At 41.4% G+C, this 15,288-nt stretch overlaps 1 long non-coding RNA gene across 1 annotated transcript; it reads right to left on the reverse strand.

Moving 5' to 3' along the window:
* Nucleotides 1-1,076: 1,076 nt before the first annotated feature.
* On the reverse strand, nt 1,077-14,391 carry LOC114811022. Its single transcript, XR_003758701.2, has 2 exons — nt 14,280-14,391; nt 1,077-1,372 (listed from the first exon to the last, which is right to left on the reverse strand). It is a non-coding gene; the product is annotated as an uncharacterized LOC114811022 (long non-coding RNA).
* Nucleotides 14,392-15,288: the final 897 nt, after the last annotated feature.

The following is a 15,288-nucleotide window of genomic DNA, read 5'->3' on the forward strand; positions in this document are numbered from 1 at the left end:
CATTTAATGTCCTTATAAATAGTAAACCGGCTCGAGAAAATCAGTGTTGAAGGGATTCTCTGGGTAAGGCCTAGGTTTTCATGGAAAGTTGGGAATCATCACAAAAGAAAGTAAAGTGGGATATAAAATGAACTATCCTGGAAGATTGGAGCTTTACTAAGACAAATGCTCAGGATTTTGACTTCCCCCTTTACTGTTTCTAGTCTATAAACTCTTCCAGCTCAAGGATCCTCTATACCTCCCCTTTTTTACTGTTCTCTGCACAAAGTAAGTGCTCAATAAATACACTGATTGATTGATGGATTACTGGTAACACAAAGCACTTCAGATTTGTGTTCTTTGGGTAACCTCAAGAGGAAGCGGCTCTTTGTCCTGAGCAAAGAAAAGAACACTCAAGAAAGGGAATCAATAAAGAATGGCATTTCTAGAAGGGTTTTTAAGGAGTTGCTGAAAGAATGGGTTCAAACATTTATTGGCTAATGTGAAGAGTCTGAGCATCTTGTAATATATGGTTGAGAAAGCGATTTCTGGGCAGTTCTGTTTTGTTCGTGTGCGGCCTAACCACGAGAAGACATTACAACTACCAAAAGCAAACTTTAGAGAAACTATGCCATCTCTGATTTTCCCTTTAAAGACAGCAAGCGTCACCAGTTAAAGATGCCCAAATAATTTCTCCATAAACATATTTTTAACAGGTTTTGGAGACTGTGTAGAAAGAACATTTTGGACACAATAGACATTATTTCCTGCGATTCCCATTTCAATTTCGAACATTCGGAAAAGTTTGGGAATGGCTTTCAATCGGGCATTTTAAATTGTTTTAAATTTATCTAAAAACAGGCTAAGAGTTTAATTAACAGACTCTAAGTAATAGTTATACCATTTTTTCTCTGCTATCAGCTTTCACTTTTATTTACGATCCATGTGTCATCCCTGTGAGTGTGTCTTCCCCTCCCCCCCACAACCGCCATCCCCAATCCCACATCCCTATCTCCTTTCCCACAGGGCCCGCTATCACTAATATTTCTGTGATCTGTGAAGAAACCAAAAATCTGAGTTAGGCTTTGCAATCAATGCAAATTAATGATTTTTTTAAAAAATTTCAATCAGGAAAAGCAGCTTTGTAGTTGAAAATCCCATGCTGGCCTTAGAGTGGGAGTTTTTCCAGCCTCTGCTTAAATCCAAAAAAATACTGCAATCTTCTGGCACAGACTCACTGTAATGCTTTAAAAACAATTTAGCAACTGTCATTGCTGTAATTACAGTAACTAATTACCATCCTTAGCAAACAAATAGCTTAACATAATACGCAAGCCGAATCAATTTTGAAGAAATGCAAATTCCGAAAGCGAAAAAGGGCATTTTGGCAAACCTGAAAGAGAAGCGGGAAAATAATACACTTTGTTTTATCTGCACATAATTCCTAGGGAATATCATATCATAAATATTTGCATTCAGTTCTTATCAGGACATTTGCATTTGCTTCTTATCAGGCTGCAGGCCGGACTCTGCCAGATAGAGAGTGGAGCTCCACACCATGCACATACTTCTAATGAATCACGTCTCAGGCCGAGAGAATATTTTGGCTGGAACTTTATCACCAAGATGAAGAGGTCATTTGCTCTCAGAGTTGGTTCATCTTGGAATTGTCTTGAGATTTTGATGTGATTCACCCGACGCATTATTTTATTTGTTTTTTTTTAAGACAAACACTGAATTCAGTTCATCGCCCTAGCATTTCTTCCAAAGGCAGCTGTTTAAACGAAACTTCTCCCCTCCTTGCAAAAGGAAATCTTGTGTTATGTAAATAACGTGGGTTCTAATTATTTACAATTCTACAACCAGTATCGTCATCTTTATTTCACAGGACTTAATAAAAAGAATCAAAGAAAGACAAAGAATAAATCAAGCCCCACTCGACCAGCGTTATCTCGAAATTTTGTGCCAAATCCTGTTATAATTCTTCAGGAACACATTTGATGAGTGGCAGTTTTGTTAGGAATGGAAGGCAACGTTTTGTGGCAAGCTCCCTAGTGAGACCATCGGATTTCCTCCAATGGCTGAACAAGTTAAGTGAATTTTTCCTCTTATTTTAAAGAATAGAATAGAATTGATGTGGCTAGAATCAGTGGAATAGCAAAATGACAGGTGAAGAGGTACCTTAACAGTGATTTAATCTCATTAACCCTTGGACATTCATTCTGTCCTGCAGCAGGCACTTGTGGCCTTCCTGCATCTAAACATAAAATTTGGCCGCTTTCCATTGTTGAAAAAGAGAGGAGGAGAAAGAGAGAGGGAGAAGTAGTTTTCACATTGATTGGAGCCATTCTGTAAGGTCTAGGTAGTTTAATTAAATGAGATTTGTATTTTAGCCCTTTGGTTATGGGCAGGTTTAAATAGAGTTTTATATTCTTATATAGACCCAAGTCAACGGTGCCCCCAAAATCTGTCATCCAAGTAAGGAATCCTAAATGCAAACTATTATTACACCTTTTTCCTGTAATTTTATCATCTATTTGATATTGTTGTGCAAATTCTAGGGTCAAACTTGAAAAGAAAACTCTGGGTGGGATCAATCTATGGCCAGGATTTCAATTTCCAATTATAAATTAAAATACTGGTATAATGGAAAAACTTGTCATTTATGATAGCAGCAAAAATGCATTTAATTACTGGGCATAGTGATTTTATTCATGGATATGATCACTTAAACTTAGTTTCACCTCCTGCCCAAATAGAATTCCACTTTGGTTTATTGGTTTAACACAAAGGATAGCTTCTGGTTTATTATTATTCAAATGATTGACACAGCTCCATTTGGACCCAGAATATGCTATTTCAAATATCTGGATGACTAAAAGACCTCCAGAAACTTTACTCTTGTTTCTGCAGCTGATGTTTCTGCCAAAATTGATTCTACTTCCCCTGCATCTAGCTTTTGATGGAAAAAAAAGCCTCCAGGTTTTTCTATTTCCCCTTATTCTAACTGTTAGCAATAAACTTATTTGGTTAAGGTGAGGTTAGGAATTTGTCTTTGAAAAGTGTGCATTTAAAAAAAATGTTACTGATATTGGTTTTAGAGTTGTACTTAAGGTTTCATTACACTGTACATTGGACATATTGAATATGTGCCTCCCCAAATGCTGCCCTCTTATTTCTATTGGTGTAAAAAATGGGCTGTTTTCAATTGAAGCCTTTGGCTCAGAACACCTATGGTTTTCTTCTAAATTCACACAAAGCTTTTATGTGTTTTCTTTTTTGAGAGTAACGGTTTGGTGAAGCAACAACTCTGTCCTCCTTAAAGCATTCAGTAAGTCATCTGGGAAAGAAATCAGAGCTATCTTTCATGTTTTATCATTTGTTTTTAGCTCTCCGTTTGAGGTGGGAAGGGCTTAGTTAAGAGCCCATTATCAGAGTGAAGGATGCAGGAAATCCAAAATATTTATGTTTATCCAAGGCATACGACAAAAGACAGTACTCAGGAAAAGGGTTTTCTGATTAAGTGATTGAAAACACTCTGGTGTATGTTAATAGCTTCTTCTGTCCAAGAGATAACATCATTTTCATCCTTATCACTGTTCTTGAACTTATTCTAAACATAATTTTATGTTTTTCCAATTATATACTGTGCTCTTTTGGCATCTTGTTAAGTGAATGCAACTTTTTTGTTTGGGACAGTAGGCTGGGAGACAGAGAAGTAGGGGACAGTAAATTGACATGAAATAATCCCGGAGTAAAATGTATCTTGGGGGATAAGAATATAATATTACAGTGATAGAATGTGTGAATATTAAAAAACTTCCACAGTTTGTAATAATTTAAATGTGTAAATATTGTTTGGGATAAAATTTTGGCAATGGAAGGATGTAGCCACTGGGAAGAGAAGTTCTAATCCCAGATCAGCCACATGCCTGTTATGGAACCTTGGGCAAATCACTTTATCTCTCTGTGTCTCAGTTCCTCCATTTGTAAAATGGAGATTAAATACCTGTTCTCTCTTCCCCTAGATGGTGAATGCCATCTGGGATGGGGCAGTGTTAAATATTATTGTTATTATTATTAATTTTTTGAACCTATCCAGTGCTTGTTATGTAGCAAGCATGTTTCAAATACTATTGCCATTATGATTATTGTTAATTATCTGTTCAGATTTAGCATTTGGCACATTGTAAGCACTAAACAGACACCATTATTACTATGATTAGGTTTTGATGAATTTCAGCTTTGAAAATCCCGAAAATTTTCCATCACCTTAACTGAGTGTATTGAATTAACATCATTTTAAGGCCAGGCTACATTCAGTACTCACTCCCAATATCATCAATGACATTTTTAGAGTGCTTTCTATGTTCAGAACACTATACTAAGTGCTTGGTGGTCTGGCATATATAGAGGGGAAGAGAGTTTCAGGATAGTGGGAGGACATGGGGAAGGGGTTGACAGAGAGATAGATGAAATTGGGGCGTGCGAGCAAGCTGGCATTACAGGAGTGAAGTATGTGGACTGGGCTGTAGTAGGAAATCAGTGAGGTAGGTAGGAGAGGGTGAGCTGATTGAGTGTTTTAAAGCCAATGTCAAGGAGTTTCTGTTGGATGTGTTGGATGAAGAGGTAGATGGACAACCACTGGAGTTTTTGAGGAGTGAAGAGATATGAACTGAATGTTTTTTTAGAAAAATGAACACTGTAGCACAGTGAAGAACTGACTTGGAATGGAGAGAGACAGGAGGTGGGGAGAGGCCAGCAAAAAGGCGGCCGTTGCCATAGTCAAGGCTGGATAGATTCAATGCTTGGATCAGAGTGGTAACGGTTTGGATGGAAAGGAAAGGATTTTAGCAATATTGTGAAGATAGAAACAACAGGATTGGGTGACACATTGAATGAGAGATGATTCAAGGACAAGGCTAAGATTACATGCTTATGGGGTAGGGAGGGGAATGACTTTCTTTAAAGTGATGGGAAGTTTGGAGAGGACAGGCTTGGGTGGGAAGATAAGGAATTCTGTTTGGACTTAAGTCTGAGATGTTGGTGGGACAACCAAGTAGAAATGTCTTGAAGGCAGAAGGAAATGCAAGACTGCGGAGAAGATGAGTGATCAGGGCTGGAAAGGTAAATTTGGGAATCTCTGGATAGAGGTGGTATTTGAAGCCATAGGAGGGAATGAGTTCTCCAAGAGAGTGAGTGTAGATAGAATAGCAATAGGTAGAGAGCAAAAAATCCGGTAGCAATCGCATGGATGTAAATAGACTGGCCTTACTAGCTCTTCAGGTGTTCAGCTGACCTAATAATAATAATTACAGTATTTGTTAAGCACTTACTGTGTGCCAGGCATTGTAGTAAGCTAGAGAAGCAGCGTGGCTCAGTGGAAAGAGCCCAGGCTTGGGAGTCATTCATTCAATAGTATTTATTGAGCGCTTACTATGTGCAGAGCACTGTACTAAGCACTTGGAATGTACAATTCGACAACAGATAGAGACATGGGTTCTAATCCCAACTCTGCCACTTGTCATCTTTGTGACTTTGGGCAAGTCACTTTACTTCTCTATGCCTCAATTTACCTCATGTATAAAAAGAGGATTGACTGTGAGCCCCACATGGGACAACCTGATCACCTTGCATCCCCCTAGTGCTTAGAGCAGTGCTATACACATAGTAAGCGCTTAACAAATACCACCATTATTATTATTATTATACAAGCAAACTGAGTTGGACATAGTCCCTGTCCCATTTGGGGCTCACAGTCTGAATCCCCATTTTACAGAGAAGTTTAATGACTTGCCCAAGGTCACACAGCAGACGAGTGGTAGAGCCAGGAATAGAACCCAGTGACCATCTGCCTCCCAGGCCCATGGTAGCCATGCTATGCTATGCTGCTTCAGCCTTGTCCAGTAGGCATTCGGCAATAGAGGTAGGCTGAACACCACCAGATGGGCTGGCAACTGAAGTGCCATGGTTGATGACTTGGGGTAGACTGGCAGACTGCTCTATTCATTCATACCCTCTCATACTCTGACTCTATTTGCAGGCTCCTAAGCTGCAATATTTAATAAGCGGTTGTGTATTTCTTGTTAAATAGTTGACCGAATATCACAGAGCTTCGGCCAAGTCGAGAGGCGGGCAATGTCTCTAGTCCTAGGAAAACATTAGGGAGGCAGTGTGGCCCAGCATGGATGGGCCTGGGAGAGAGGAGACCCGGGTTCTGCTCTCAACTCTGCCACTGGCTGACCGTATCACCTCGGTCAAGTCATTGAATCTCTACTTAATCAGTGAATCTCTACTTACCTCAGTTTCTACACTTCTAAACAATAAGCTTGTCCTCTTGTGGGTAGAGAACATATGTGTCCACCAACTCTATTGAATTATACTCTCCCGAGTGATTAGTACAGTAATCTGCACACAGTAAGCAGTCATTCATTCATTCAATTCATTCTATTGTACTTATTGAGCCCCTACTCTGTGCAGAGCACTATACTAAGCATTTGGGAGAGTACAATATAACAGTAAAGAGATACATTCTTTGCCCATAATGAGCTTGCAGTCTATGGGGGGAAGGGGAAGATATTAATATAAATAAATAAATAAATTACATCTTTGTATATAAGTGCTGTGGAACTGGGAAGGAGGAAAGAACCAAGGGAGCAAGTCAGGTCGACACAGAAGGGAGTGAGAGAAGAGGAAAGAGAGGCTCTTAGTCAGGGAAGGCCTCCTGGAGGATATGAGCCTTCAATAAGGCTTTGGAAGGGGGTAGAGTAATTGCCTGTTGGATTTGAGGAGGGACGGTGCTTCAGGCTAGGGACAGGATGTGGGTGAGTGGTCAGTGGCAAGATAGGTGAGAGCGAGGCACAGTGAAAAGGTTAGCATTAGAGGACCAAAGTATGCAGGATGGGTTGTAGTAAGAGAGTTAGTGAAATGAGCTAGGAGGGGGCAAGGTGTTGAATAGCACTGTTGATGATGCTGTAAAATAGGAGTAAAATAGTTATGAGTCTCTAGAAGGACTGGAACTGTGTCTAAACTAATATTCTTGTATCTATGTCAGTGTTTAGCTCATAGTAAGCACTATGATGATTAGGACGGTGTGATGGGGTGGCAAGAGCCTTGTTTGCCATTGTGCTTGCCACACTGGGGATTTCCTAGATCTGTGCTTTTTGCCACCTGTGTCTAGTATGGAATTGGAAGTCTGTAGAGTCCCAATTCTCTATAGAGTTAGAGAGTTAGGCTGGCTTAAAGTCTTTCCTGGAAAGGCAGGCCTAAGGATTTCTACTTTGCACTATTGGAGTCTGAAAGACCTTTGACTTACATACAGCTCAAAGCATGAGAGAAGCTGCTCAAATTCAGAAGCAGACCAGGGCAGCCCACTTGGGCCAAGACCGAGCAAGAGTTCCCCAGTATCCTGATGGGCCCATGGGCTGCTCCAAACCTATGGAAGCAGCATTGGCCTAGTGGAAACGGCACGGGCCTCGAATTCAGAGGACCTGAATTCTAATCTTGGCTCTGGCATTTTCCTGCTGTTGACTTTGGGCAAGTCAATTAACTTCTCTACTCCTCACTTTCCTCATTTGTAAAATGGGGATTCAATACTTGCCCTCCTTTCTCATTAGACTGTGATACCTGTGTGTGGGACAGGGACAGTGTCCTACCTGAATCTCTTGTATCTACTCCAAGGCTTACTACAGTGCTGTCACATAGTAAGTACTTCACAAATACCAGAGTTATTCTTTTAAAGGAGTCAGTCACAGCATTAGAGGAGAGGGAAATGCTCAGTCCAGTCCAGGACCTGGCTCCTTGGTGCGGGAACTAGTTTTTCAGGTTCTTTAGCCCTGGAGTGGCTCCCTCATACAGCCTGCTCTCCACCCCTCCCATTGGCATCCCCAGAATTCAAACTTTGAAGATGACAGCATCCCATTCATATTGAATCCAAGAGCTGTGACTCTGGTGGAGGTAGACATCTCACTGCTTGTCTCCCACTGTATGTCTTCCAATCCTCTCCACATCTCTAGATTTGGCTGCTGTCCAAGGGGAAGAGCATCTGGGGTATATGTCTGGAAGGGGATGCTAGGTCACCATCACCAGTACTTCTGAATACAGGTGATTATATCGATAATGATAATGGCACACACCCCTTTCTCCTATGGGGAGGGGCCACATCAGCAGGAAGAGAGGAAGGTGTGTTTTGTGTGTGTGTGTGTGTGTGTGTGTGTGTGTGTGTGTGCTAGTGTGTCTCTCCTTTTCCAGATTTCTTTTCCTCCCACTAATCTTGGATTGCCATTTCAGTCTCCACGGTTGCTCTGCCCAGATTACATTGTTTCTGCAAGAAATTAATGTCTGCTGTGTGACCTTGGGCAAATCATTCTACTTCTCTGTACCTCAGTTCCCTCATCTTTAATTTAATACCTGGCTTCCCCCCCAACTTAGACTGTGAGACCCGTGTGGAATCTGGTTATTTTACCCCATGGCTTAGTACAGTGCTTGGCATGTAATAAACACTTAACAAATACCACATTTATTAATTATTACTTAATAATCATATTGTTAATGGTTTTACTGATTGTAATGGACCACCTTTAAATAATACCAGCCACATACTATTGTATAATGGCATGACCCGATGGTCCTTAGGAATGAATTTGACTTGCCTGGGGTACTCTTTTGATCTTAAGAGCAGAATCCACAATGCCTTCTCTGTGAAGATTGTTTGGAAGCTGCAGCTGTTTCAGCCTGTAGGAAGTGCTGAGGGCTGTGAGCCTCAGGGGTTCAGCACTCTGCCCTGTAGTGTTTGTCTTCAAAGAATATCTCAGGGTTTTGAGCACTGACAGACCACAAAGGCTTAAATGATTTACGTCCTAGCTACCTCAGAGCTCACAACTGTAGATGCTCCTGTTGGCCAATCCAATTCCCTCTCTATATATTCGGTAGCAGGATTTTCCAGGGAGGAATCTTTCCTGTTTCTCAGCTCCCTGCCTATACTGCTTCTGCAGCTCAGAGCACAGATCAAGATATAGAGTCTTCTATCCACATTTTGTTTTCTTAAATCTACATTGGGCATTACAGTTGTTTTGTGAATTTTCATTATATACAGTAGCAGTAATAGGATTGATTTGATTATGTACAAAGTCCTGTACTAAGCTCTGGGAAAGAAATACACAACTGGGGAATAGTGATGGCCCCTGACCCTCAAGGGCCTCACAACCTAAGAAGGAGGAGGGGAACAGAAGGAGAAGTGTGGGATGGGGAAGAGGAATTGGTGACAGATATGTAAGGAAATTGTCAATTCTATGGTGTTTCCAATGACAATGTACGAATCTGAAAGCTGGAGAGTGAAAAATCAGGATAGAAAGAACATCGATTCTTTTGATGTGTTGGAGAAGGCTTTTGCAAACACCATGGACTGCCTGAAAAACAAATGGATTTAACAGCAAATTAAACCTAAAGTGATCTTTGGAAGGCCAAATGACTTGACTTAGAATAACATATTTTGGACACATAATCAGGAGGACTAATTCTCTGGAGAAGACACTAATGCTAGGAAAAGTCCAGGGAAAACGTGGAAGAGATAGACCAGCAGCTAGATGGATAGAGACCATAACAACAATAATGGAAGAACCATTAGAATGGTTGCAGATTATGGTAGATGACAGGACATTCTGGAGAAAGTATATCCTCGGAGTTTCTATGAACTGTAAAGGACTCGACAGCACTTAATAATAATACATAAGGAAAGGCAAACAAAAATATCAAAGTCAATGACATACATGAATACAGGATTTCAGGGGCCTCACAGCTCAGACCAACAGTCACTAGTTGCAGTTACCGCAATTCCCTTTTTTATGATATTTTTTAAGCACAAACTATATGTCAAGCACTGTACTAAGCACTTGGCTAGTTATAAGATAATCAGGTTGGACACAGTCCCTGTCCCACATGGAGCTTACAGTTTTAGTTCCCATTTACAGATGAGATAATTGAAGCACAGAGAAGTTAAGTGACTTGTACAAACTCACACAGGGCAAGTCATTTAACTGCTCCTCATTCTAAAGTTTGGAAAGGCCTCACATTGCCATGATTCTTTTCTCAGGCTGAATCACTATTCAGTAGGAGCTCATGGGTCACTGGGGTAAGGCAACATTCCTTTCATCTGGTTGGATGCTGGAACTTGGATGTGGCTCCACCATTTGTCTGCTGTGTGACCTTGGATAAGTCACTTAACTTACCTGTGCCCCAGTTACCTCTTGTGTAAAATGGGTATTAAGACTGCCAGCCCCATGTGGGATTTGGGTACTGTGTTCGATCTGATTATCTTGTATCTATCTCAGTGCTTAGTACAGTGCCTGGCACATAGAAAGCTCTTAGCAAATCCCATTATAAAATAGGGGAGTGGTGGATAATATGTGCTGATGATCAAGTCCTTTTCTGGACTGAAGCTTCTATGAACCCCTGGTGTCATGGGGAAGGGCCAGCATCCTTCTTATATAGTAACCAGACCAACATATGCAGTAGGGGAAGCAGCGTGGCTCAGTGGAAAGAGCCTGGGCTTTGGAGTCAGAGGTCATGAGTTTGACTCCCAGCTCTGCCTCTTGTCAGCTGTGTGACTGTGGGCAAGTCACTTAACTTCTCTGTGCCTCAGTTACCTCATCTGTAAAATGGGGATTAACTGTGAGCCTCACGTGGGACGACCTGATTACCCTGTATCTCCCCCAGTGCTTAGAACAGTGCTCTGCACATAGTAAGCGCTTAACAAATACCAGCATTAATGTACTTTTGCTTTGCACATAATCAATCAATTGTATTTATTGACCATTTTGTGCACAGCATTTTCCGAAGTGTTTGGAAGAATACAATAGAATTAGTAGGCTTGATCCCTGGCCTTGAGGGGCTTACAGTGTGCTATTGAAGACACACAGGAGGAAATGATAGAGTAAAATGGTATGTACATAAGTATTCTGATTAGGATGAAAATGAGTAGCCAAATGCTTAAATAGCAAAATACTAAAGTGACACATTAGTACCCCTGAAGGACTTTGATACTCACCCCAACCCCACAACACTTATGTACAGAGCCTTATATGCTACAATTTTCCCTATCTGAGATTTATTTTCCCCTCTCAGGGTTGCTTTTGGAGAGTATCCAGTTCTCTACCAGTCTCGACTACAGGAGGGAGATTCAAGCAGAGGCATACCCATTCCATTCCTAGCTTGAGCAGAGGTTAGTGAGTGGAAGGCAATTTTCTAGAAGTCATTCATTCATTCATTCATTCATTCAATAGTATTTATTGAGCGCTTATTATGTGCAGAGCACTATACTAAGCGCTTGGAATGAACAAATCGGCAACAGATAGAGACAGTCCCTGCCGTTTGACGGGCTTACAGTCTAATTGGGGGAGACGGACAGACAAGAACAATGGCAATAAATAGAGTCAAGGGGAAGAACATCTCGTAAAAACAATGGCAACTAAATAGAATCAAGGCAATGTACAATTCATTAACAAAATAAATAGGGTAATGGAAATATATACAGTTGAGCGGACGAGTACAGTGCTGTGGGGATGGGAAGGGAGAGGTGGAGGAGCAGAGGGAAAGGGGGGAAAAAGAGGGTTTAGCTGCGGAGAGGTAAAGGGGGGGTGGCAGAGGGAGTAGAGGGAGAAGAGGAGCTCAGTCTGGGAAGGCCTCTTGGAGGAGGTGAGTTTTAAGTAGGGTTTTGAAGAGGGGAAGAGAATCAGTTTGGCGGAGGTGAGGAGGGAGGGCGTTCCAGGACCGCGGGAGGACGTGGCCCAGGGGTCGAGGGCGGGATAGGCGAGACCGAGGGACAGTGAGGAGGTGGGCGGCAGAGGAGCGGAGCGTGTGGGGTGGGTGGTAGAAAGAGAGAAGGGAGGAGATGTAGGAATGGGCAAGGTGATGGAGAGCCTTGAAGCCTAGAGTGAGGAGTTTTTGTTTGGAGCGGAGGTTGATAGGCAACCACTGGAGTTGTTTAAGAAGGGAGTGACATGCCCAGATCGTTTCTGCAGGAAGATGAGCCGGGCAGCGGAGTGAAGAATAGACTGGAGCGGGGTGAGAGAGGAGGAAGGGAGGTCAGAGAGAAGGCTGACACAGTTGTCTAGCCGGGATATAATGAGAGCCCGTAGCAGTAAGGTAGCCGTTTGGGTGGAGAGGAAAGGGCGGATCTTGGCGATATTGTAGAGGTGAAACCGGCAGGTCTTGGTAACGGATAGGATGTGTGGGGTGAACGAGAGAGACGAGTCAAGGATGACACCGAGATTGCGGGCCTGAGAGACGGGAAGGATGGTTGTGCCATCCACGGTGATAGAGAAGTCTGGGAGAGGACCGGGTTTGGGAGGGAAGGTGAGGAGCTCAGTCTTGCTCATGTTGAGTTTTAGGAAGTCAAAATTCACCTGTGCTGGGCAGCAGCGGCACAGGAGAGAGTCGAGGGCGGAGACTCAGGTTTACTGCGCAGAGGAGGCAATAGTAAACCACTTCCATATTTTTACCATGAAAACTGGTAAAATTGTTCTCTTTCCCAGAATTCCTTTTCCTATAATGTTTAATAAAAATATCATGAATTTGTATGACCCTTTTATTTTTCCAAAGAGCTTTTGCATTACTTATCTCATTTTATCCTCACAACATCCCATCATGGTTGGGAGAGGCACATACTATTCTTTTATGATGACGGTGTCCTCATTTGTAGATGAGTCAGTCAGTCAATCCTATTTTTTGAGCACTCACTATGTGCAGAGCACTGTACTAAACACTTGGGAGAATACAATATAACAATATAACATACACATTCCCTGCCCACAGTGAACTTACAGTCTAAATGAGGAAACTGATATTCAGAGAGATAAAGTGATTTGCGTATAGTCACATAGGAGGCCAGTGGCAGAGTTGGAATTGGAGCCCAGGTCTCCTGACACCCACAATTATGCCCTTGTCACTAAACCACACTGTACTTCAATTATGCCTCAATGTAGCCTTCCATTTGTCTGAATCAGCAGTTCTTCGTGTATAATGCCACCCCATTCATTCATTCATTCATTCATCCATTCAATCATGTTTATTGAGCACTTACTGTGTGCAAGGCATTGTACTAAATGCTTGGGAGAGTACAGTGTAACATCTAAGGAATTGCTCCAGCCAGCTTGGCTCCTGATTGGCTTCCATCCTAATGAATTTATCTTATCATTTAGCATGAACCATGGCTCATAGGAAATGCCGATGAAACTGCTTAAGATGCCATTTGTGATGTCTGTGGGAAGTTCAGGTTTTAAGGTAGGTTGGCCCTGAAGAACTTCAGTTTGGGAAAGGAACTAAAATTCCCTATTGGTGCCATACTCTGTCCACATTCCAAAAGGCATTCAGCTCTTAATTCCTTTCTTCATCTTTGTGTTTTCAGTACCTCAATTCATAGTGAATCCATACTGCTTCAGGAGAAGAATGTGGAAAGTTAAAAGTTTCCTATTACTGATTGGCATCCATGGCTGGTTTGAGGTTTTCCTTAGGACTTATTTAGTGTTGGGGCTTAGTCCTAGGACCTAAGTGGAGTCTCAGAACCTTTGGGCCCTGGGACCTGTAAGGTGCAAACTGACATAAAAAGGGAAAGAAACAATCAGAAAGAAAATTCCTTCTATTGAAGATGAGGTTGCTGATGATGGGATCTGTGTTCTAAGCCAAGAGCTTTAAAGGGACTATACTGGGGTTGAGTTTGAAGAGCATGTTACCAACACTGAGAATCACAATATGCTGTGTGACCTTGGGCAAGTCACTGCACTTTTCTGTGTCTGTTACCTAACTTGTAAAATGGGGATTATATCCTCCTCCTTCCAACTTTAGACTGAGTCCCATGTAGGATAAGGGCTGTGTCCAACCTGATAATTCTAATAATGATAATTATGTTATTTATTAAGTGCTTACTATGTGCCAAGAACTGTTTTAAATGCTAGGGAAAATACAAATCATTCAGGTTGGACACACTGGGGGTCCCTGTCCCATTGAACCTCACACTCTTAGTCCCATTTTCCAGATAAGGTAACTGAGGCCTAGACAAGTTAAATGACTTACCCAAGGTCACACAGCGGACATGTGGTGGAGCCAGGATTAGAACCCAGGTCCTAATGACTCCGGGCCCATTCTCTATCCACTAAGCCACGACTCACCCAGTGCTTAGAATAGTGCTTACACTTAGTAAGCACTTATCAAGTACCATAAATACCGTAAAAAAATATTGTTCCATTGCTGTAGAGTTAGATACGCTGATGGTCTCCTTGCCATTTGAGTAAGCACCAATCAGAGACCTGTGGTTAAGAAGGAATTGGGCAGCAGTGTTCAGCCACTTCAGGATAGAACAGGTTGTTTCTGATAATGTTGTTCATGGTCAGGCCTAAACGATTCAGCAGGGTCTTGTCTGCACTGAGAAAATAGAGAGATACTATATTAGTTGCCATGTGATTTTCTCATCTATCTTCTTGAAGGTAATTATATTCATATACGAATCTCTACCTGTCAGATTAAAAAGTGGCACATCTGCTGAGGTGTTTATAGGGGGGGCCTTTCGATTTGGGGTTTTACAATCTTTCATGGTTCTTCCTGCATCACTGTCTTCCTATAAAGTGACTTTTCAAACTGCTTACATCTACCTCAGTGCTTAGTACAGAACTGTGCTAAGCATATGGTAAATGCTTAACAGATACCACAGTTATTGATTTATTATTATTATCATTATTATTACTGGTAATAATAATAATAATAATCATAATAATAAAAATAAGAGGGAACACAGGTCCTTCTCTGGCCTGTTTCTCTTCAATCAATTGTATTTATTGAGGATTTACCATTTACAGAGAACTGTACTAAGGTCTTGGGAGAGTACATTATTATTATCATCATTATTATGCAGTCTTAATAATGATTCTTCTTAATAATTATTATTAATAATACTAATCACATTGGTTGACTCATTCTCTGCCCACAACAAGCTAATATTCTCAAAGGGGGTTACGGACATTAATATAAATAAATTATATATATGTACAAAAGTGTTATGTGACTGAGGGAGAAGTGAATAAAAGGTTCAAATACAAGTACAAAGGTGACAAAGGTGAGAAGAGAGTGGGAGAAGTCCTTATTGAATGTTGAAAGATGGAAAGGTGAATCAGAAAATCTGAAATGGAATTCTTCAGGCTTCCTTCCAGCTGATACCCAATTCAACCATACACAGACCACCCCCACATTCTTTAATATTTATGTATAAAATGTTTACTATATATAGATATATAATTCAAGTGGGTGTAAGTAACTGCTTCA

The sequence above is a fragment of the Ornithorhynchus anatinus genome, chromosome 4, assembly GCF_004115215.2.
Source record: "Ornithorhynchus anatinus isolate Pmale09 chromosome 4, mOrnAna1.pri.v4, whole genome shotgun sequence".
Taxonomy (NCBI): Eukaryota; Metazoa; Chordata; class Mammalia; order Monotremata; family Ornithorhynchidae; genus Ornithorhynchus; species Ornithorhynchus anatinus.